The sequence below is a fragment of the Lissotriton vulgaris genome, chromosome 1_1 (genome assembly GCF_964263255.1).
Source record: "Lissotriton vulgaris chromosome 1_1, aLisVul1.2, whole genome shotgun sequence".
Lineage (NCBI taxonomy): Eukaryota > Metazoa > Chordata > Amphibia > Caudata > Salamandridae > Lissotriton > Lissotriton vulgaris.
Genome location: NC_141685.1, coordinates 1,775,111,733 through 1,775,135,357, shown reverse-complemented (window position 1 = coordinate 1,775,135,357; position 23,625 = coordinate 1,775,111,733). Strand labels below are relative to the sequence as shown.

At 45.8% G+C, this 23,625-nt stretch overlaps 1 protein-coding gene across 1 annotated transcript in view; it reads left to right on the top strand.

The window, feature by feature from the left end:
• Positions 1 to 23,625, top strand: part of ARID2 (AT-rich interaction domain 2) — a 1,159,914-nt gene that overhangs the window by 1,134,114 nt on the left and 2,175 nt on the right. The gene's annotated exons all lie outside the window — the stretch shown is intronic.

The window sequence follows — 23,625 nt, the reverse complement described above, 5'->3', positions numbered from 1 at the left end:
AACCACCACCTGTTCCTCTTAAAAGGAATGTTTAGACTTCCCCTAAAAGAATTCCTTCTCCAGAAGTAGAATTGACAGTAGACCTCTCTCCTGTACATTCTCCAGCCAGTACACATAGTTTCATACCACGACATGAAGACAATGGGGATACCTACTCACAGGAGGTAGAAAGTGAACATCAAATGGATGATATTAACAATCCAGATGAAATGGCAGGGACATCAGGTGACCCATGGGAAGACTATAATGCACCAGATCTACCACAAGACGATGCATACCCGTCTGGGCCATCTCCTCCTGATGACACCATTGGATTCACACAGCTCATTCACAGAGCATCCACTTTTCATGGGGTGATCTTACATACAGATCCAATAGAAGAAGACTTTCTTGTGGACACACTGTTATCTTCACATAAAACCACTACCACTTTACCAATACATAATTGAGCGGTGAGACACGCACCAGAAATATTTAAAGATCCTGTTTGAGTAATTAACCCTAGGCTAGAGAAAAAGTATAAGGTGGCTCCAACTGACCCAGCATATATTAAAGGTCATTTTCCACTAGACTCAATGGTGGTATCAAATGCGAGAAAGAGAGCTAACTCGCAGACAACAGGGGATGCTCCACCACCCTATAAAGAGTCTAAGCTTCTGGATGCTTCAGGAAAACGCACAATTTCACAAGCTGCAAATATATGGAGGATTGCGAACACTCAAGCTCTGTTAGCAAGATATGACAGAGCTCATTATGATGAGTTAGTCACTCATGCAACACTTGCCAGAACAATATAAAACTAGATCTTCTGACCTAATACAAGAAGGCAAGATTATAACCAATACCTCCATAAGATGCGCACTAGACACTGCAGACATAGCATCTAGATCAATAAATACAGGGGTACTGATGCACAGACATGCATGGTTACGCATCTCTGGTTTTAAACCAGAAGTACAAGCCTGTATATTAAACCAACCATTTGACCAACAGCATCTTTTCGGACCGCCAGTGGATACTGCACTAGAAAAGATAAAAAAAGATATGTATACCGCAAAATCAATAGGAACCTTACAAAAGCAAACCCATAGACCTTCTTTTCGTCGCTCCGCATATAGGGGCGCCTCTAAAAGTTTCCTAACTGATAACACCTCCTCTTCTTGCAAAGCGCCCAACCAAACCTCACCCAATAAGGGATATTATAGGGGAGGATATAGAGGAAACAACAATAAGGGCAGAGGCAACAACAATCGTAACGCCTCTACCCCAAATAAGTGACTTCCCTCCAATCCCCCCAGACCATTCCACTCCTGTCGGGGGGAGATTACAACAGTTCCTGCCTGTCTGGAACTCCATCACCACAGACAGGTAGGTGAGACAAATAATTCAGTCAGGTTATTGCATGGAGCTCTCTTCCATTCCTCCAACAATACCACCCAGACAACGTCCCATGTCACCGGAACACCTCATACTATTAAGAGAGGAGGTAGAATCTCTACTGCAAAAGAATGCAATAGAACCAGTACCAAAACAGCATCAAAACACAAGATTTTACTCTTTTTATTTTCTCATCCCCAAAAAAGGACGGGTCTCTCAGACCTATTCTAGACCTAAAACCCGTAAACCTGTACATACAATTAGAACACTTTCATATGGTCACATTACAGCAGGTTCTACCGTTGCTAAAAAAAAAAGGAGACTTCCTTGCCACTCTAGATCTCGAGGACGCATACTTCCACATTCCCATTCATCAATCTCACAGAAAATACTCACGGTTTGTACTAGAAGGCAAACACTACCAATTCAAAGTACTCCCCTTCGGAGTAACTACAGCACGCCGAGTGTTCACAAAGTGTCTAGCAGTGTTAGCTGCACACTTAAGAAGGGACAACATCCATGTCTTCCCATATCTGGATGACTGGTTAATAAGATCAACATCATACAACCAATGTGTGAGAAACGCATCAGACAATGTGTCTGCTGCACAAATTAGGGTTTACAGTAAATCAAAAGAAGTCACATCTTCAACCATCCCTCTCTCAACAGTATCTAGGTGCCACAATAGATACTTCCAAAGCAATAGCATATCCCAATTCAACAAGAATTCAAAATATGCACAATCTCATCAAGAAATTCCAGCCACAACACTAGCTACAAGCTCGAGTGTTCATGCAACTAATAGGAATGTTGCATTTTCATAGTACCATACGCAAGACTACAAATGCGCCCCATACAAGAATGCTTAGCAAAGCAATGGAATCGGGCTCAGCAACAAATAACAGATCTGGTGGTGGGAGACGACCGGACATTTCGCGCTCTGCAATGGTGGGACACCAAAAACCTTTCCAAGGGCCGGCCGTTTATAGAGCCTGTTTCACAAATAATATAAACTACAGACACAGCTCTCACAGGATGGGGAGCGCATTTACAGAAACACACAGTACAAGGTATATGGACAATGAAACAAAAACTACTCCACATAAATCATCTGGAGTTACTAGCGATTTTTCCAGCTCTAAAATAGTTTGAACATTACCTGTCAAACAAAGCTGTACTAATCCGGACGGACAATATGACAGCAATGTACTACATTCAAAAGCAAGGAGGAACACACTCCCTACAGCTCTCCCAGCTGGCGCAGAGCATATGGAGGTGGGCTATTCCTCAAAACATTTACCTGCTAGCAGAACATCTACCAGGAGTTTTCAGTCAAGTGGCAGATCTGTTAAGTCGTCAAAGAGAACAGATACACGAATGGGAACTTCATCCTCAAGTTCTCTGCCATTCTTTCAAATGTGGGGTCAACAAGACATAGATCTGTTTGCCACACATCAAAACTCAAAATGCCCAAGCTTCGCCACCAAATACCCACACCCATTATCCAAAGGCAATGCGGTATGGATGAACTGGTCGAACAAATTTGCATACGCTTTTCCACCTCTGCCACTAATTCCATCAGTGGTACGCAAGCTGCAGCAAAATTCTCTCCCATTGATTCTCATAGCACCAACGTGGGCAAGGCAACCGTGGTACACCACACTGCTAGATCTCTCAGTAGTACCACAACACTAAAAATCTCACCACATCTATTAACACAGAACCATGGCGAGATAATGCATCCAGACCCAATGCAGCACAATCTAGCGATCTGGCTCCTGAGGTCTTAGAATTCGGATATCTAAATGTACCCACTGATTGCATTAATGTAATTAAAGAAGCAAAACGTCCTACCACTAGAGCATGCTATCCAGCAAAGTTGAAGAGATTTGCGGTGCATTGCACAAATAACAACATCAACCCACTAGATGTTTCTATACAAAACATCATTTGCTATCTATTACTTCTGCAAAGATCTAATTTAGCATACTCTTCAATCAGATCACATCTTGCTGCTATAGCAGCATATCTCCAAACAGACATTTGTCATTGATTAGAGTACCTGCAATCAAAGCCTTTATGGGAGGACTCAAAATAATAATTCCTCCCAGAATTCCACCTTCGCCATTACAGTTCCTTACATGGAAAGTGGCTTTTCTAGTAGCAATTACCTCACTGAGGAGAGTAGGTGAGATTCAGGCATTAACAATTCAAGAACCATTTATACAACTTCATCACAATAAACTAGTTCTTAAGACAAATCCAAAGTTCCTACCAAAGGTAATTTCACCATTTCACCTCAACCAATCTATTGAGTTGCCAGTGTTTTTTCCCCAACCGCAAACGGTTGCAGAAAGAGTTTCTACATACAATAGATGTAAAAAGAGCACTTCTATACTACATTGATAGGACAAAACCATTTCGTAAAACTAAACAACTGTTTGTATCCTTTTCACCACCACATAAAGGCAATTCTATTTTTAAGTCAGGCATTGCAAGATGGATTGTTAAGGGCATACGAATTTGTTACCAAAAGGCAAAACGCACTCTATCCATTCCTCCTAGAGCTCATTCTACCCGCAAATTAGGAGCATCTATGGCATTTCTAGGAAACATACCATTAGATGACATCTGTAAAGCAGCTACATGGTCTACTCTGCACACATTTACAAAACACTACTGTGTAGATGTGCAAGCAAAACAAAAAGCAAGTGTTGGCCAGGCTGTACTCAAAACATTATTTCAAACTACTGCAACAGATACGGGTGGTCGCTGCTAAGGGAGAGACTGCTGTGTAATCTATGCTATAGTGTGTGGTCTGCAGCCCATATGCCTCGAACTGAAAATGCTACTTACCAGTATGCATCTGTTCTTGGCATGTAGGACTGCAGAACCACACATGCCCACTCGCCTCCCCGGCTACCCGTATCTGTTTCCAGTATTATCTTATTATCTGTTTCCAGTATTATCTTATTTAGATACACAACAAATGGACAATCTGAGGATGGAGTCGATGCCCATGCGCACTACGATCTAAGGGAGGAGTCACCCAACAGACAAAGACTCTTCCAAGACAACAACAAAGTGTAATCATCCGGGCCCACCACCAGATGGTGATCTAATGCTATAGTGTGTGGTTCTGCAGCCCTACATGCCAAGGACAGATGCATACTGGTAAGTAGCATTTTCCTTCGCTTCCAGGGGAATATATATATATATATATATATATATATATATATATATATATTCCACGCACTTCTAACTCGGTTGAGTTAACAAATGGCAAGCACACCGGCATCCGCTTTCAGATGTTTATTTCACAAACCCCTCACCTCGTCAGTGTCGATTAGTGTACGCACCAGATCACCATTTTAACCCTCTTCTATGCTGTTGAAATTGTGGGGCGGACCTTAGGGGGGATTCCCTTCTCAAGATCACGCTAGTTTTAAGTGGTGTCCTCTTCAAGGTACTTTGAAGTGGCAAAGGTTAGACCAGGATTACTGGTCGATACCGGCTGTAGACCTACTGTGCCTCCTTCTTGGAACCGAATCCCCCCTCTCACAGTTAGATACACTTTAGGGCGTGTAGACACATAGTCCACACTACACACCCACTAGTTTTAATCACACCTACACCCATTTTAATTGTCCTGAAGAAAGCCAGCATATCAATAAGGCACTGGCTGAAACATGTTGACACTCTAAAGGACGTGAGAGGTCGTAACTCGCCTCTTACGTCCCATAGCCTTATTTTTAACCGCTGACGGAGGCCCTATTAATAAAGTCTTTGACCCTCCGGGTACAGGGACCCCCGCCAAGCCGTTTTAAAATCACCTTCTTAACATCCCTCACCGCACACACAGTGACATACCTGCTCCGCTGTATTCAGGCGTCGTAGCACACCCGGGACACGCTAGGTGTCACTGGGTGGGCCCGATGATGAAGCATGCCACCAACTAGGTTGGTGGGTGAGGGCTTTCTTAAGACACCCAATGGGTGCCACCCCTGACCAACAAAACTTACCTGAGTCACCATGATCTTTACAATGTAAACATCATACCACCCCAACCCATAGCTAGTCTCTTTTTGATTAATCTACATATAAACCGGGGATCTGGACTAGCTATCTGGTCCTCTCTCTCCCTCTTGATACACGCTCTATTTATTCATGCAATACCGTGCTCTTATTAATTATCACTATCGGATGGTGAACGTAGTCGTGCTCATATCGATATCACATATCCGTGAGGTATTTTGGTTTCAGTGGTGTGTCCTTGGCCTGTATATTAAAGATAAGACAAAGACAAAAATATGTCAGTCATAACAATGTTCATACATAATTATTCATACAGTCCATTACTTGATTCCTGATTCACAGTTCCTATTCTCCTGCCTTATACACAATGATTTGCTAAACAAAACATATATCAAAAACAAAACTTAAAAAATTGTTTAAAAAAAACCGTATGGTCAAAAGAATCAGAGTCTTTAAAGGTTGACAGAGGAAGTTCACAGAAGGAGAAGTTTTACAGATGAACATACATCTCTTCATCAACGTTCATCCCTATTGGAGCGATACTGCCTGCCTGGAGAATAAATCTTGATTCTGCTCTATGTAATGCTGTTACTCTATCACCACCTCTCACGTGTTTTGGTACAGAGTCAAGGACGAAAAATTTGGCCTTAGTCCAGTCCCCATCATGATGGCTATGGAAGTGTTTGGCTGTACTGTAGGTGAAATCTTTGTTAGTAATGGCCCGCCACTGCTCCAGAATTCTCTTTTTGGCTGGAAATGTAGTAGATCCTATATACCATTTCCCACAGGGGCATGTAACAACATAAATGACAAATTCAGTGTTACAGGTGATTTTCTTGTTTATCTTCCACCTTTTGTTTACTCTACTGAGTAACACTTCCTTCACATTGGTGCTATGCCTACAGGCTTTACATTTCCCGTATGTTGAGAATCCACCCCTGGGTTCAAGCCATGTCTTCTTCTTCTCCATGTGGCTATGTACGATCAAATCTTTAATCGATTTGTCTCTCCTGTAGGTTATTGATGGGTGTTTGCCTAGTTTGTCTTTTAGTGTTTTATCCTGTAAAAGGATATCCCATCTTTTCCTTATTATCTTACTGAAATCTGGTGATTGGGTGTTGTAGGTGGTTATCAACCTGATTGGTTCAGTAGAGGAATCTTGCCTGTGTTTTGGTGCTTGGAACAGGGTGTCTTTCCGGTCAATTAGGGCTACTCTGGCTTCACCTTTCTGGAGCATATTCTGGTGGTACCCCCTCGTTACAAACCTCCCATGCATTTCTTTTTTATGTTTTTCGAAGGAAGTCGTGGAGCTGCAATTTCTTTTTGCTCGTAGGAACTCGCCAAATGGTATGGCCCATCTGAAGCTAGGGGGGTGACAGCTAGTGGAGTGTAGCAGTGAGTTACCTGCTGTCTCTTTTCTGTAAATTTCAGTTTCAATCTTGTTTTCAACAACATTCATTCTAATGTCCAGGAAGTCTAGGGTTGTTTGGCTATACTTTATAGTAAATTTCAAGTTCAGGTTATTAGAATTTAAGATGTTTACAAACGTAGCAAGATCTTTCTCATTACCCTCCCAGACAAAGAAAATGTCGTCAATGAACCTGACCCAAACATTTACATTTTTTGTCCATTCTTCATGGGCATCGTCCCTGAGCACTTGTTCCTCCCACCAGCCTACCAAAAGATTGGCGTAGCTGGGGGCAAAACAGGTGCCCATCGACGTGCCCTGTATTTGTTTATACAAGGATCCATCAAACAGAAATACATTTTCTTCTAAGCATAATTCAATCATTTGTAACAACATATTGGAGTGTGCTTTCAAATGGTTGCTTCTGGTCTGTAAAAAGTACTCGCATGCTTTAAGGCCATCTCTATGTCTTATGGACGTGTAGAGGCTCTCTACGTCCAATGATACCAACCAGAAGTGTTGCTCCCAATTGATATTCTCCACTTTCTGGAGGAAATCCTTGGTATCCTGTATGTGGGAGGTTAAACCCTTTACATAATCTTTCAAAAAATAATCCACATAGTGAGATATATTCTCCATGAGACTGTTAATAGAGGACACGATAGGTCTCCCTGGTGGTGTAGTGGGGTTCTTGTGTACCTTGGGTAGTAAATAGAGTGTGGGTGTAGTGGGATTTTTATTGATGAGAAGTTTGGTCTCATCCCAGTTTAACAGACCCTTATTGTTCCATTCGTGTATGTACTGATGGACTCTACTCTGTAGTTTGGTCAGGTAAGTGTGGTTGACTTTCACATAGCATGTCTCGTCTGACAATTGTCTCATTGCCTCTGTGATGTATAGCTTCCTGTCCCATAGGACAATGTTCCCTCCCTTGTCTGACGGCTTAATAATTACTGAGTCGTCATTTCTTAGTGATTTTAGGGCCTCCCTCATCTCTGGTGAGAGGTTCTCTTTCTCAGGGGGTTTGTGTAGGAGTTTGAGCATGTCATTGGTGACTAAGTCATGGAAGAGATCAATATTGTCTCTAGGGAGTTGTGGCCTGAATCTGGATCTAGGTTTGAAGGGGGTTGCAATTGTATTGGATGGATTATCACTCTCTGTGGGTGTTATATCTGGTGTTTGGCTTTCCATTTGTGTTGGATCTATTGCGCCCTCTTCATAAAGATCATCCAGAACAGTCTGGAGTTCTGTGCCAGACGTAGTAGGATTACTCTCTAACATTGGGGTTTGACTAGGAGATCTCTTGCTAGCATGGATCTTATGTAACTTCAGTTTCCTAGTAAACATATACATATCAATTCGTGCTTGTGTGTAATCAAAACGGGAATCAGGGCAAAATGTTAATCCTAATTGAAGCACCTGTTCCTCATGTACAGTTAATTGTCTGTTAGAAAGGTTTATTACCGTTAGTTCTTTACTTTGTGCATCCATTATTTGGCTTTTGGCATCTGGCTTTTGCTTCCCACTCCAGTGCTGTTGGTTTTTCCTTCTCCGGTCTCGTCGCCTTTTGCTCTTCCCCTTCCTCCTCGGCCTTGATATCTTGTCCTCCCTCTGATGGACTATTCGGTGTCCTCCTGTAGGAGGCGCATTTCGTCGGAAAAAGCCGTAATTTCCGATGAGGCAGCTCCATCCAGGGAGCTGGCTTCAGAGCTCAAACTTGTCTCTGATTGGCGTCGATCCTTGTCTGCCATTCCCAATGCTTTATCTTTCAGGAGAGAGGAACGGGGTTTGTCAAATTTATTTGCAAAGGTTAGGATCCTTCCAGACATATAGTCACGTTCGTCACGCTCAAATTTTCGCTGTTTCCTGGCCATGATATCTTTTTCAAATGTCTTTATTTTTTTGTCTACTGAAGCAAGAATCTTGGTTACCTCCGTTTGGTTAGTATCCTTTGCCAGATCGTCAAGAAGCACTTGTATTTCCTTAAGAAGCTGATCATGTTCTTCCCACGCATTCTTGATCAAGATCTGCATCATTACTTTTGAACATGCATTGCTGTTCTCACGCCATGCTTTAAGAACCTCGGGTTTAGGTTTGTTCAATGTAGGCACAATGAAGATCCTTAGCCCTCTGGGCACGCGTTCCACCTCGATATAATTTGCTAGAGATGTCGCTTCCCACCATCGACTAAGTTCTTTCTTTCTCAGCCTTTCTAGTTGAATACCCTTTTGTTTTAAAGTTGGTTCATTTGCATGTTGTGTTTCCAGTTGCTGTTCTATCTGCTCCATTCAGTGGTTTCTTTTTAAACACGTTCTCCGCTGAGGCTTCCCGCCCCTTTAAAAACTCCATTGCCCAGAATGCACTGCAGCCGCTTCCTACCCGGTCGCGCTGTTGGCAACAGTTGCCAAGCGAGTCCTGGCTGCCGTTTCTCGCTACTGCTTCCTCCTCGCTCCGTATCTCAGATTCTGTTAGTTTCCTCACGAGTCTTCCACAGGTGCGGGGGAGTGCCTTGGGCAGCAGTCACGCCGAGGCGATTTAGCAGCGAGATAATGTTGACAGCCGGCGGGCGGAGATTTCCTGACTTGCCGTCACTTTCCAGAGGTAGCGCAGCTCTCCGCCCTTCCAAACGGACTGGGGCTCGTGTCTCGAGCGGGCGCCACCGCTCACGTAGATTCTATCCGATCTCCTGCACAAGCCATGCAAATGCGAAGGAATCACGAGCCACTCCAGCCAGGTAGGGTTCAAGGTATTTTTAATGGGCAAAGAAACAGACGCGTTTCGAGCACACAGGCTCTTGGTCACATGACCATAGCAGACATGTTGTTGCATTAAATAACATAGGTTTAAAGAAAATGAAAGAAAGACTCAATGTTTCTGTCACATTGAGTTCAATAATGTGCTTTGAAGGGTTACATTACATCATGTAAAAACATGTAAATGGGTAATTTACAAAGAGCACATTTTTATACATTTTTGTATTTATGCAAATATTGTGTAAAGTGATTTAATATAAAGTGATTTTATATATATATATCTGAAAGGGTTTCTCAGTGGATATTGTTCGAGAGAACACAAAAGACTCGCACTCCAGGGTCCGTGTGTGTAAGATCGTTTATTGGCGACGCGTTTCGACCAAGCGGTCTTCTTCGTTAGCCAGCCACATAAACGCACAATCACCATTTTAAAGTGCACATAGAAAGGTGAACATAGACAAAGGACCACATGCCGAGACGAACTACAAATGAGATAGAGAAAAGACTCTGTTGTTTAACTGCTCTGTAAATGCATGCTTGCTAATGAATAGACATTTTACATATGCGCAAGCCCATATTTGTATGTTGATATTCTAGGGATGAATATTCAATTATCAATTTTGATAACATAAATAAAAAGCAGTAAATGTTGAATTCATAACATAGTATACAATACTATAACATTTTATATATATATATATATATATATATATATATATATATATCTAAAATCATATGTGCAAGATACAAGTGATTTTCTGAGAAAGATACAGAATATAAAATGGAAGTCCACTTATTTGTTGTTAGCACTTCATGTGTCTAGTTTATACACTTGTATTAAGAACAAAGATAGTATAAGAGCAATAGAATATTTCTTGTTGAACAGGCCCATTGTTAACTTTCAACATTCCAGCATGCTGCTCAAAATGTTATTATTCTGCTTGGAAAATATTTTTTTTTTATTTGATGGCAAGATGTTCCCGCAGACTCAGGGAGTTGCTATGGGGGCCAGCTTCTCCCCCAGCTACGCCTGTTTATTCATGGGGTGGTGGGATGAGCTGGCCCTCAGGCTACAACATGAGCATATTTATAACAAGAGTGTGGTAACATGGCTGCGCTATACCGATGATTTGTTTATAGTGTGGGATGGGGACATTGAAAGTGCTACTGAGTTTATTGAAATATTGAACAATAACAGAGTCAACCTACAATTTACAGCCGAGATAAGCAAGGAAATGGTCACGTTCCTAGATGTAATTGTCCATGTTTTTAATAATGAACTATCTACTACCCTGTATAGAAAGCCTACAGCTGGTAATACACTCCTGCATGCCTCCAGTGTGCATCTGTCTCATTTAATCAGGAGCATCCCGTATGGGGAGATGCTCAGTATTCGACGGATTTGTAGTGGAGAAGATGATTGCAATAACAGAGTGAGTGTAAAAGCATGTTTTTGGATAGGGGATATAGATCAGATGTGATTGAGTCAGAAATTGTTAAATCTAAATTGTTGGCTAGACAGGATCTATTGAAGTATAGGGACAAACAGAGCAGTTTGGATCAACAAGAAGAACCGGTAAGATTAATCCTTGGTTTTTCATGACAGGAAAAACAAATTAGGGCGATAATTAGAAGGAACCGGCCCATTATCAAGGGTGATCCAGTGATGGGGGGGGTTACTGCCTAACAAACCATCAGTAACTTTCAGGAAGGCTAACAGTATGGGTTCGTCACTGGTCAGGAGTAATATTTTACCAAGAGGAAAGGGTTCTTGGCTATCGGCAAGAAAGGGGTTCTACAAATGCTCTGTATGCAAGGCGTGCCAATATGGTATAAATACTACCACTTATACCACGGCATTTGGCCCTGCAGTCTGCAAAATTAATTAACACCTTACATGTAAATCCGATTTTGCGTTTTATGTGCTCACCTGTAGTTGTAATTTGAGATATGTACGGAGCACAAAATTACCAGCACATAAGAGGATTCTTCAACCTATTCGCGCTATTTGCAACAATGATGAGAATTACCCAGTTGCAAGGCATTTCAAACTTCGCCACAATAGCGATCCAAAACATCTGAAATATTATGTGATTGAGGCCATAACACAGCAGAAAAGAGGAGGTGACCGAGTCCAAATTGAGGAGGTTGGAGACAACTTACATTCTGCAATTTGATTCAAAGTACCCGAAGGGATTGAATACTAGTGAAGATCTGTACACTTTCTTATAAAGCCTGTAGGTAAACTCAAATATGCTGAAAAATCTGTGAAAATCTATTGAGTCTGAAATACTATGAGATGAAAAGCTATGAACGCCATAGTTGGGCAAGAAGATTTCTTCTTCATGAAATAGAGAATGTTTATTAGTTCCACCGGGTGTGAAATTTTAAACTTGTGAAATTTTATGATGGCGTCTATTTATATATTTATGATATTAAGGATTGATTTTAGAAATCATTGAGTGGAAAGTATATTTTATACTTCTGGTTATTTATAGTGATTTTCTGATGGATCAACTTACAACATGAAATGTATTTATTACTGTCCTGAAGCTATTTTGCACTTTAAATTTCAATGTATTTTGCACAAGAATGATAGTCCCCTTTTTGACAACCAGAAACTACTGAGTGTTTTTAAGTCTATTAATTTATTCACTGGATACAAATTGCATGAATTTTGGTTAAGCACTTTAACCCCTTCGATGCTGATGACGAGCTCAGCTCGTCATCACCCACGGGTGTCGTGTGCTGATGACGAGCTGAGCTCGTCATGGTGCCACTAAAATGGCAATTTCCAGCACAGGGGGGGGGGAAACGCCTAGCAGCCAAGTGGTTAATAGGTTTCACTGTTTTAACATAGTTGGAAACTCAAGTATTTCATGCATTTAAGCTTTTATTTTGATATGATATATTGAATTTCATATTACGGTTCCTTTTATATCATTGTTTAAAGGAATTCTAGATGGTCTGTGGTCATATTTTTCACATTGTTTTATAGTTATGACCTAGAACAATGTATACATCTGAAGTGTTGCTTCTATGTTTATGTAATTGTTGCACTGCACTTTAAATAGCGATGAAAAATGCCAAAGAATTGTCATTGAGGGATCTCCCGAAACGCGTAATGGTGGCACTGGCTAAATAAAATACTTGCACAGAATTACCGGGTCCACGCTCGTCTGTTCGTGGGCAGAGAGAAGTGAAGGCGGGTTTAGAGTGAGGTGTATATATGTGCATATATGTAAATATATATATATATATATATATATATATATATATATATATATATATATATATACACACATACACATACACATACACACACACACACACACACATACACACACACATCTTCATGATCTGGGGGAGCCCTAAAAAAGATCTGGACAGGTTCCTCTAATCTTTGAATAAGAACGACATGAATCTCAGATTTACCAACAAACAAGATCCGGTGGAAATGGATTTTTTGGATATAACAGTCAAGGTTGAGGACGGGAAGTTAAACACCCGCCTTTACAGGAAGTCCAATTCGGGCAACAGCGTTTTACATGCTAGTAGTCATCATCCTGTCAGCCTTAAGAACAACATCCGGTACGGGGAGCTGCTTAAAACTAAGCGTAACTGTAGTTCCCAGATAGCCTTTGAGAAAGAACGTACATCCATGACCGAAAGATTCAGGGCCAGGGGTTACCATCAATCAATCAATCATATCATAGGCATTTATATAGCGCACTACTTACTCGGAGGGTCTCAAGGCGCTGGGGGGGGGGGGGAGTGCTGCTACTGCTCGAATAGCCAGGTCTTGAGCTTCTTCCTGAAGGAGAGATGGTCTTGGGTCAGGCGCAGGTCGGTCGGTAGGGAGTTCCAGGTCTTGGCGGCCAGGTAGGAGAAGGATCTTCCTCCTGATGTCTTTCTTCGGATGTGGGGGACGGCGGCGAGGGCGTGGCTGGCTGATCGGAGATGTCGTTTGGGAGCGTAGAAGTTGATGCGGTTGTTGAGGTAGCTCGGGCCTTGATCGTGTAGGGCTTTGTGTGCGTGGGTGAGGAGGCGGAAGGTGATTCTTTTGTTAACGGGGAGCCAGTGCAGGTCTCTCAGATGTCCGGAGATGTGGCTGTGTCGTGGGATGTCGAGGATGAGTCTGGCTGAGGCGTTCTGGATCCGCTGGAGTCTCTTCTGGAGCTTGGCGGTGTTTCCGGCGTAGAGGGCGTTGCCATAGTCCAGTCGGCTGGTGACGAGGGCCTGGGTGACCGTCTTCCTGGTCTCGGTGGGGATCCACCGGAAGATCTTCCGTAGCATGCGCAGGATGTTGAAGCATGACGAGGAGACGGCGTTGACTTGTCTGGTCATGGTGAGGGAGGAGTCCAAGATGAAGCCCAGATTGCGTGCGTGGTCTGTCGGTTTGGGTGCGCTGCCCAGGGCGGGGGGCCACCAGGAGTCGTCCCAGGCGGAAGGCGAGGAGCCCAGGATGAGGACTTCCGTCTTGTCTGAGTTCAGTTTCAGGCGGCTGGTCGTCATCCACTCGGCTACGTCTTTCATCCCTTCGTGAAGGTTGGCTCTGGCGTCGGCGTAGGAGATGATGTTGAGGTTGTGTTGGCGTGCGATGGCCGCGAGGGGGCTCATGTAGACTTTGAAGAGGGTGGGGCTCAGCGAGGATCCTTGAGGGACGCCGCAGATGACTTGGGTGGCCTCTGACTTGTACGGTGGTAGGCGGACTCTCTGTGTTCTTCCGTCGAGGAAGGAGATGATCCATTCCAGCGCCTTCTCCTGGATTCCGACGTTGCTGAGGCGCTGCACTAGGGTGCGGTGGCAGACAGTGTCGAATGCCGCGGAGAGGTCTAGGAGGATGAGGGCCGCTGTTTCTCCGTTGTCCATCAGGGCTCGGATGTCATCGGTGGCAGCGATGAGGGCGGTCTCGGTGCTGTGGTTGGCTCGGAAGCCAGACTGTGAGGGGTCGAGGGATCCATTCGTCTCGAGGAAGGCGGCCAGCTGCTTGTTGACGGTCTTCTCGATGACTTTGGCTGGGAACGGGAGGAGCGAGATGGGGCGGTAATTCTTGAGTTCGGTGGGGTCTGCTGTAGGTTTCTTGAGTAGGGCGCTGAGTTCGGCGTGCTTCCAGCTCTCAGGGAAGGTGGCGGTGTCGAAGGAGGTGTTGATGATGTCTCGCAGGTGGGGTACGTTGACTGCGTCGGCCTTGTTGAAGACGTGGTGAGGGCAGGGGTCGGTCGGAGATCCGGAGTGGATGGAGTTCATCAAGTGGATGGTGTCTTCGGTGCTGATCGGAGTCCAGGCGCGGAGGGTGGTGGTGGGGGGCGGTGGTTCGGTTGTGGCGTGCGTCGGTTGAGTGCTGAAGCTGTTGTGTATGTCCGCGATCTTGTTGTGGAAGTAGGAGGCGAGGGAGTTGCAGAGGTCTTGCGATGGGGTGATGTCGTTGTTTCCCGCGTTGGGGTTGGAGAGATCTTTCACGATGTTGAAGAGTTCCTTGCAATTGTGTGCGTTGTTGTCTAGCCGGTCCTTGAATGCAGTTTTCTTAGTGGCACGGATCAGTTGGTGGTGCTTCCGGGTGGCAAGCTTGAGGGCGGTCATGTTATCCGGTGTTGGTTCCCTTCTCCAGGCTTTCTCGAGGGCTCGGCAGTACTTCTTGGAGCTCTTGAGTTCGTTGGTGAACCATGGGGCCTTCTTGCTGCCGGGTCTGCTAGGCGGGGTCCTCAGTGGGGCGAGTTCGTCCGCGCTGTTGCAGATCCACTTCGTGAGGTTGGCGGCCTGGCTGGGGTTCGCTGAGCTGGCGGGGGGGTGCTGGCTCAGGGAAGCGGCGAGCTGGTCGGCTGTGATCTTGTTCCAGCTTCTTCGAGCAATCGGTTGCTGGTGGTGGGTCGTCGTTCTTCTGAAGGTGAAGTGGACGCAGCTGTGGTCCGTCCAGTGGAGTCCGGTGGCGTGGCTGAAGGCGATGTCTTTGCTGGATGAGAAGACGGCGTCGAGTGTGTGTCCGGCGAGGTGGGTGGGGGTGGATACCAGCTGCTTGAGTCCGAGGTTGTCGAGCAGGGTGGTGGTATTGCGGTCGTTGTTGTTCTCCAGGTGGAAGTTGAGGTCCCCCAGGAGGATGTAGTCAGCGGAGGGGAGGGCATGCGGGCTGACTAAGTCGGCGATGTCCTCGCTGAATTGTGTGCGTGGTCCCAGGGGTCGGTAGATCAGGGTGCCTCTGAGGGTGGTCTTCGGGTTGGTGCGGATCTGGAAGTGTAGGTGTTCGGCGGTTTTCAGGGTGTCGTCGGTGTTGGTCGTGATGTGGATGGTGTCCCTGTGGATGATGGCGATGCCTCCTCCAGTCTGTTTGACGCAGTCTCTTCGGGTGATCTTGTAGCCTTCTGGGATGGCGATGGCGATGTCGGGCGCTGAGGAGTCGTTCATCCAGGTTTCCGTGAGGAAGGCGACGTCAGGGGCTGTGGTGTCAAGGAGGTTCCAGAGTTCGATGGCGTGCCTGTGGACGGAGCGGGTGTTGAGCAGGATGCACTTGAGGTGTTCGGCTGGGCTGGTGCTGGTGCGGGGCAGGTCCGGATGCAGGTGAACTTGCAGGCGTGGCAGCTGAAGGGTCCGTGGGTGCGTCTCGGGGTGGCTCGGTAGCATCCAGGGATCCCGCCGGTGTTGAGTGCGATGAGTTCGGTGGCGTCGTAGGACAGTCGTGTCGTCTTCCGTCGGTGGGGGCTAGGGGTCCTGGCACTGGGTGCGGTCCAGGCGCGGACGGGCGCAGACGGGCTTACCTTTGGCGCGCCTTCGGCGCACAATCGGCGCGCCCGCTGCGCGTGACCGCTGCGCGCGCCCGCTGCGCGTGACCGCTGCGCGTTCGCACGGTTGCCATATATGGCGAAGTGCAAGGGGGGCGGAGCAGCTGGGAGGCGGGAGCAGGGAGGGTACAGAAGAAAAAGGGGCGTGGTTAGCGGCGGTGGCGGGAAGCGGGTAGGGAAGAGACGGGGGAAAACAGTCAAACGGGCAAACAGGCAGAAAAAACAATATTACATCCACAATAAGTACAATCAACAGAGGGGCACACGTCAAGAAAGCGGGGATCAGGAGCCTGCAGGACAGGCGAGCTCTGCGCTACACGGAGACCACGCCGCTCGGTCGCAGGGGGCGTGGTCGCACGGCGGCGGTCGAGGCAGCGAGAAAAACAGGCGGGAGGCACACGCAGCAGCTGGTGGCCGTGCGGCGCGGGGGGTGTCCTAAGCTAGGTCACCATGACAATGCTAACGAAAAAGACTGCCTGGTCGAAACGCGTCGCCAATAAACACTTGTGTTTTACACAGATCACTGGAGTGCGAGTCTGCTTGTTCCTCGTTTGAATCTTTCGAGAAACTCTTCGCCGATATTTATTTATATATGTGTGTGTATATGTATACCTATATATATGTGTGTGTATATATGTATATCTATATATATATATATATATATATATCTCATTTTTCCACACATTAATGCTGCCTCCAATAAGACAAAAAAGGCTAATCAATTCACTGACAAAACTGTGTTTGCCACCATAGAACATAGATATATGGAGGAAAAGTATCACTTGAACTCTCTTTAATGAGAAGAATTCAAAAATCTCCATCTGCAAAACAGCAGTCAATATTAGCCTATAGGCTGCAGTGAACAACACTATCATAGAAAATGAAAGCAATTGTAAAGATAAAAACTGGCACCATGCCTTTAAGGCAGCCATGACCTCCAGCTTCCCATCATGCCTCAGAGGTGACAGGTCAGTTCTTTCCGGCTCCTTCGTTGAGGCCCTGGACTTTTCAGCTCTGACTAATTTTGATTTTTTGTCAATAATTTTCACTTTTATTAGTGATTCTTTTACCTTTCACTTTCCATTTTTCACCTTGTAGAATGCCTTCTCTTTTGGACCCTTGTCCCTCTTGTGGCAAGAAGGCTAAGACTGACACACACTGTGTGTACTCTGCCTACCTGAATCTCACTCCTCTGACGCTTGCCAACACTGCAAAAAGCTGTCTAGGCGAACTCTCAAGGAGAGGGAGAGAATTGGTCTCTATGGCCTCTCAGAGAAGCCTAAATCTACTTCCAGAGGAAGATCTCCTGTAAGGTAGAAGTAGAAGAGGTCCAGATCAACGTCGAGAAGTAAGGTCCCGATTTGTTCCCCATCAGCGTGGAATAGACCTCCAGCGTGGAAAAACGAGTACCTTTGCTGTCGAGACCTCCACTATCGACGGTATCGGTACACCTCAGGTCGTCCTAGAACAGATCACCCGATCAGCTTCCTCCATTGATACCAACTCGGCAGTGTTCAACATCGAGGAATCTGTCTCTGTCAGCGTTTCCCCAACGTTCGACATTGAGGCACTGGACTCCGTCAGCGGCATCACATAGACGTTCGGCATCGAGGCACAAAACTTCATTGATGTCTTTGATTAGACGGTCGACGTCAAAGCACAGGACTCCGCAGGCCTCCTCACATAGACACTCAACGTCCAAGCACAGGGATCCATCGGCATCTTCACATAGGCTCTCAACGTCCAGGTGCTTCCCTCAGTCGACGTCAATCAGGTAACGATCAATGTCCAGGCCCAGATCCACACCGGATCTACGTTAGTCAACTTCCAGTAGACATTCGCCTTCGACAACGCATCGCCAGCGTCAAGACATCGGTCTCCGTCGGCATCTGTTCGATCGACGTCCAGGCATACGCTGTTGAGATCGACGTCGAAGGCTATAACACAGCCAGTGCACCACTCTCAGTCGTTTTCTTCTCTCCCAACGTCAAGAGTTCAATCGCCTTTGGTGACCCAAGAGACACCGACTCCACATTCGACATCGAGACACTTGCTCCAGTCGACATCGACCCATCATTCTATCCAGTCAAGGGTAAGATGACCGGCGTCATCAACCTCGAGGTCTCCGGAGGTTATCCAATCGACGTTGAGCAGCTCAGCGTCATCTCCTGAATGCCCCTGTCCACAGAATAGTGAGGTCCCTACACAAGAGAAGACAAGGAGGCAAAAATTACCCTCTGTGCATCTCTATCCTAGTGGATGTTACCACTGCATCACTGGCAGAAATCCGCAACGGGGCAGGTACGGGAACTACAGGACAACTCCAGCCCCCTGCACAGGTCACTACTGGCTCATCTGGTTCAGACAGTAGATCTCTCGCCTACCACTCCCTCAAGGGGTCGAAATCAGGCTTGTACAGTGACAACTTCCTCAAAAAGGTGATCTACATCTCGTGGGCAGGGGAGGAGACGCAGATCACTAACACGTTCGCCTTCTTTGACTCAGTCTTCGAAACGGGAATATTCCCTGACCCTAACAGATAGTCCACTTTCGAGGGTCTCTCCAGTGGATGATGTCTGTACCTGCAAAGATATACTGTCCAGGGGGGGGGGGGGGGGGGGGGGGGGGGGGCAACAAAATTGTGCATTTATCTGCCTGCCCCCCAGACGTCATCCTCTGTGATTTTTGAGACATTACACCACAGATCAGAAGCCAGACCTTTGTTGCCTCTGGTACCAGGACTTCTGCAGCCTGTTATGGACGTGTTCATCACTCCTGCAACTATCAAGACCGCACCAGCAAGGATCCTGGAAAAATACAGGCCTCTAGAAGGGGGTCCGCTATTCGTTCGAGCCGATCCACCTCCAGACTCTGTGATCATTGCGGCGGCTAAAAAGACAAACACAGTGGCTTCCTCCTCAATAGTGCCTCCTGATAAGGAAAGTAGAGCACAAGACTCTTGGACAAGAAAAGTCTGTGGTACTTCGGCCTCCATGCTGAAGGTTCCCGCACCTCCGCTCTATTGGGGTGCTATGATCGGGCTTTGTGGGACTCTTTAGAAACATTTAAGGAAAAACTTCCCAAGGAGGATCACAGATTTCGAGGAGGTGTTGCAAGAAGGATGTTTGATGGCTAATCAAATCATTAATGTTGCAGCTGATGAAGCAACCCTATCTGCTCATGATTATGCACATGGGATCTGTGCCAGACATTCATCCTGGCTTCAGCTTACTGCACTAAAGCTCAAAGCTCTGCAACGGACCTTAAATATCCCTTTCTCAGGATCTTCCTTATTCGGCATGCATACAGATGACGAAATTTCAAGAATGAAATCGGAGCTAGACGCCTTGAAAACGGTAGGTCTTGAGAAGAAAAGGGAGTTCAGGTACATTCCATACGACCCCCGGCCTTTCCATCAGAGGGTTCAAACCCCTCAATGCCAGAGGCAGCAAAAGCACCAAGCCAGAACCCACTATCAGGGCGTCGCCCCCCCAGAGGGAGAGGAGCTTCACGTCAATCTGATACATCAGCAAAAGCCCTATCAAAACAATGATCATTCTCTTCCCCCGTCGCTGTTTCCCAATCCAGTGGGCGGAAATATAGCCAACCATCTGGAAGAGTGGGGCAGCATCACACACGATTGATGGGTATTAAGAACGCTGCAGAATGGGTATACACTACGTTTTCGTCATCAACATCTGGTGTTTGCTCCAGTAAAGACTGTGTGCTTCCAACTGCAGGTACCACAGCAGGAAGTATCAACCCTCCTATGAAAATTAGCAAGAAGTTCCTATATCTCACTCGTGATTGAAGAGTATATTCAAGGTATTTTCTAATGAGAAAGAAAGGTAAAAAAACAGAATTCAGAACTATCCTGGATTTGCGCTCTCTCAACAAGTCCATCCGGAAGGAAACATTTTATTGGCTCTCTATCAAATATATCCTCATCTCCAGCAAGGGGACTGGATGTGTTTGATAGACCTGCAAAATGCATATTTTCACATCCCAGTGAGCCAACGCCACCAGAGCTTCCTGCGCTTTCTGGTGGGAGCCAAGCACTATCAGTTCAGAGTTCTACCCTTCGGGTTGAAGTCAGCACCCTGAGTGTTTACCAAGTGCATAGCAGTAGTAGCAGCTACTCTAAGGCAACAGGGAATGTTTGTTTACCCTTACCTCGACGACTGGCTTCTGAAGGGCCTGTTTCCTCAGTGTGTGAGGGCACACTACCAACAATGTCTAGCCCTTTGCCAACAGCTGGGCCTTCCTGTCATTTTCGAGATGTCAGTTCAACATCCTACTCAAAGAATCCACTATCCACTCCGCAATAGGAAAAGTGTTTCCTTCGGAGGAGAGACTATCATCTATCACTCTCAATTGCCAGCAGATCCTTCGCACTACCTTTCCTTCTCTCTGACAGGTTGGCTCTCTCCTAGGGTCGATGGCATCCTGCATCTTTCTCATCCCCAACGCCAGGCTGAGGATGCGTCCTTTACAGCAGGATCTGGAAGGCAAATGGGATCAACAGACTACTCGATGGGATGACAAGATCCATCTGTCGAGAGCAGCCACATCATCAATTCCATAGTGGTTGCGACAGGGGAACCCTTGGTGGGAGTTCCCTTCCATCAACCTCCTCCAACACACTCGCTAATCACAGGTGCCTCTCTCCTGGGGTGGGGAGCGCATATGGGGCCCCTCCAGACTCAAGGCTGGTGGTCGGCCAAATAAATGTCTTACCATATGAATATGCTGGAGCTAAGGGCTGTGCACCTAGCCCTGTAGGCTTTTTTTTAACCTCTATTCAGTCCAGCTCCATACTAGTTTAGACGAAAAATACGACCATCATGTACTATCTAAACAAATTGAGAGGGACTAGATCACAATCTGTTCCTGGAGGCTGAATCGCTCTGGCATTTGCTCCTAGCAAGGAAACTGTTGATTACAGCGATACATCTAACAGGAGAGCAGAACTCTCAAGCAGATTCCCTAGTCATCACTTCGACGATCAACAAGACTGGGTTCTACACAATGAAGTGCTGGAAGGCATTTTTCGAAGGTAGGGTCGTCCAACTATTGTTTTGTTTTCACGGGCAAGACAAACAAAAAATACCTTGACTTTGCGTCAAGGTTCTACCGACCCAGGTCGAGAGGGAATGCCCTTTTGAGCAACTAATCAGGGGGCTTGGTTTACGCTTTTCCCCTCTTCCTCTTATCTCGAAGGTCGTAACCAAGCTCTCCCACCCCAAGGCGAGAATGATTCTGATCACTCCAGACTGGCTACGACTGTGGTGGTCCAAGACCTCCTACACCTATCTGAATGTCCACACAAGAGGCTGCCGTGCAGACCAGACCTGCTGTCCAAGATGAACGGGAGCATTCATCACCCCAACCTTCCCTCACTGAACTTGGCAGCATGGCTCCCGAGTTCCTCCAGTATGGACACTTAAGACTTCCTCAGGACTGCATCAGCATTTTGAAAGAAGTGAAAAGGCCTTCTACAAGACACTTATGCATTTAAATGGAAAAGTTTCTTTTTGTGGGGTGTACAGAGTGTTTTTTAGCCTACCAAGGGGTAAGAGGAGGTAATTTTGCCCTATCTCCTCCACTTAGCCAGGTCAGGCCAAAGTCTCTTCCATGAGGGTACACCTGGCGGCCGTTACGGCATACAGACAGTCTCTTTCTCAACCTTCTTTCTTTCAAGGGTTAAAGAAGGTTTACCCTCCTATCTGAACTCCTTCACCTCCTTGTGAATTAAATCTGGTTCTGTCCAAACTCATGGCTCCCCCTTTTGCGCCTATTCACAAAGCATTCCTCCAACACCTCACATGGAAGGTCGCTTTTTTGGTAGCAATCACGTCTGCCTGTAAGGTGAGCGAGATACAGGCGCTCTGTTTCAAGGAACCGTACAAGGTTTTTCAGCACAACAGTCTCATTCTGAGGACCCACCCCTCCTTCCTTTCGAAGGTGGTGTTGGACTTCCACATTAACCAATCCAATTCGCTGCCTACCTTTATTCCTAATCCCTCTACAACAGCTGAGAGGTCGCTTCATTCTTTAGACCTGAAAAGGGTTTTGAAATTCTACTTGGACAAGTCTAACGCTATTAGGAAATCTGATCAACTGTTTGTAAGTTATGGTTCCAGCAGAACAGGTTTCTCAGCCTCTAAGCATTCCATCTCCACATGGATAGTGTCATGTATCAAGCTGTCTTATCAGTTGGCTCAGAAACCATTTGGTACTATTCCCAAGGTGCATTTCACTAGAGGGAAGGCAGCTACAGTAGCTTTTTTGAACAATGTACTGATTGCTGCGATCTGCAAAGCAGCCACATGGGAATCGAAATGTACATTTATGAGGCACTATTGTCACGTCTTGGATACCAGAGCAGACACTCAAGCAGGCCAAGCTTCCTTGAGAAATTTACTACAATGCTGAATCGGCCATGATAGTTTTGGTTGGTTTACAGGATACATTACTTACCTGTAATCCTAGTTCTCTTCTAGGGGTATCCTCCTCAAATTTATTAGTAACCCACACGCCTCCCCAGGGGAATTAGATTTAATACTTTAAACTGTATCTTTGTGCCCTAAACTTCGGGTCTCCACAAAGAACAACTGACCTAAATGTCACCCCTGAGGCATGATGGGAAGCTGGGTGTCATGACTGCCTTAAGAGCACTGTGACAGTTTGTATGTTTACTATTGCTTTCATTTTCTATGCCAGTGTTGTTCAATGCAGCCTATAGGCTAATTATGACTGCTGTTTTGCAGATGGAGTTTTTTTAATTCTACTCATTAAAGAGAGTTCATTTGATACCTTTCCTCCTGTTGTCTATGTTCTATATTATATGGTGGCAAAACAGTTTTGTCAGGGCAGTGATTAGCCTTTTTTTGTCTGGCTGCATTGATGTGTGGAAAAATGATCTGTATATATATGTTTTAGTATATACTTTTTTAATAGTTTTCCGGGGTCCCCGCGCGTGGGTGGGAATATTCAGTGCTTATGACTTTGATGAGGATACCCCTGAAAGAGAACTTGGATTACAGGTAAGTAATTTATCCATTTTGTGTACAATATACAATGATTATACAGGTCATTGGCCCATTGCCAGGCCCTATGCCCACAACTGCTACCCACTGTTTTGGGCCATGTTTAGCTCGCTGAGGAAGTGTACCTCCCAAACTAGCTGTACATCACCAAATGCTGTCTTCGGCTAATCCCAGTTTTTTATGGGTGGAACAGAACTGGGTGCAGGATTTGGCTAGGAGAATGTTAA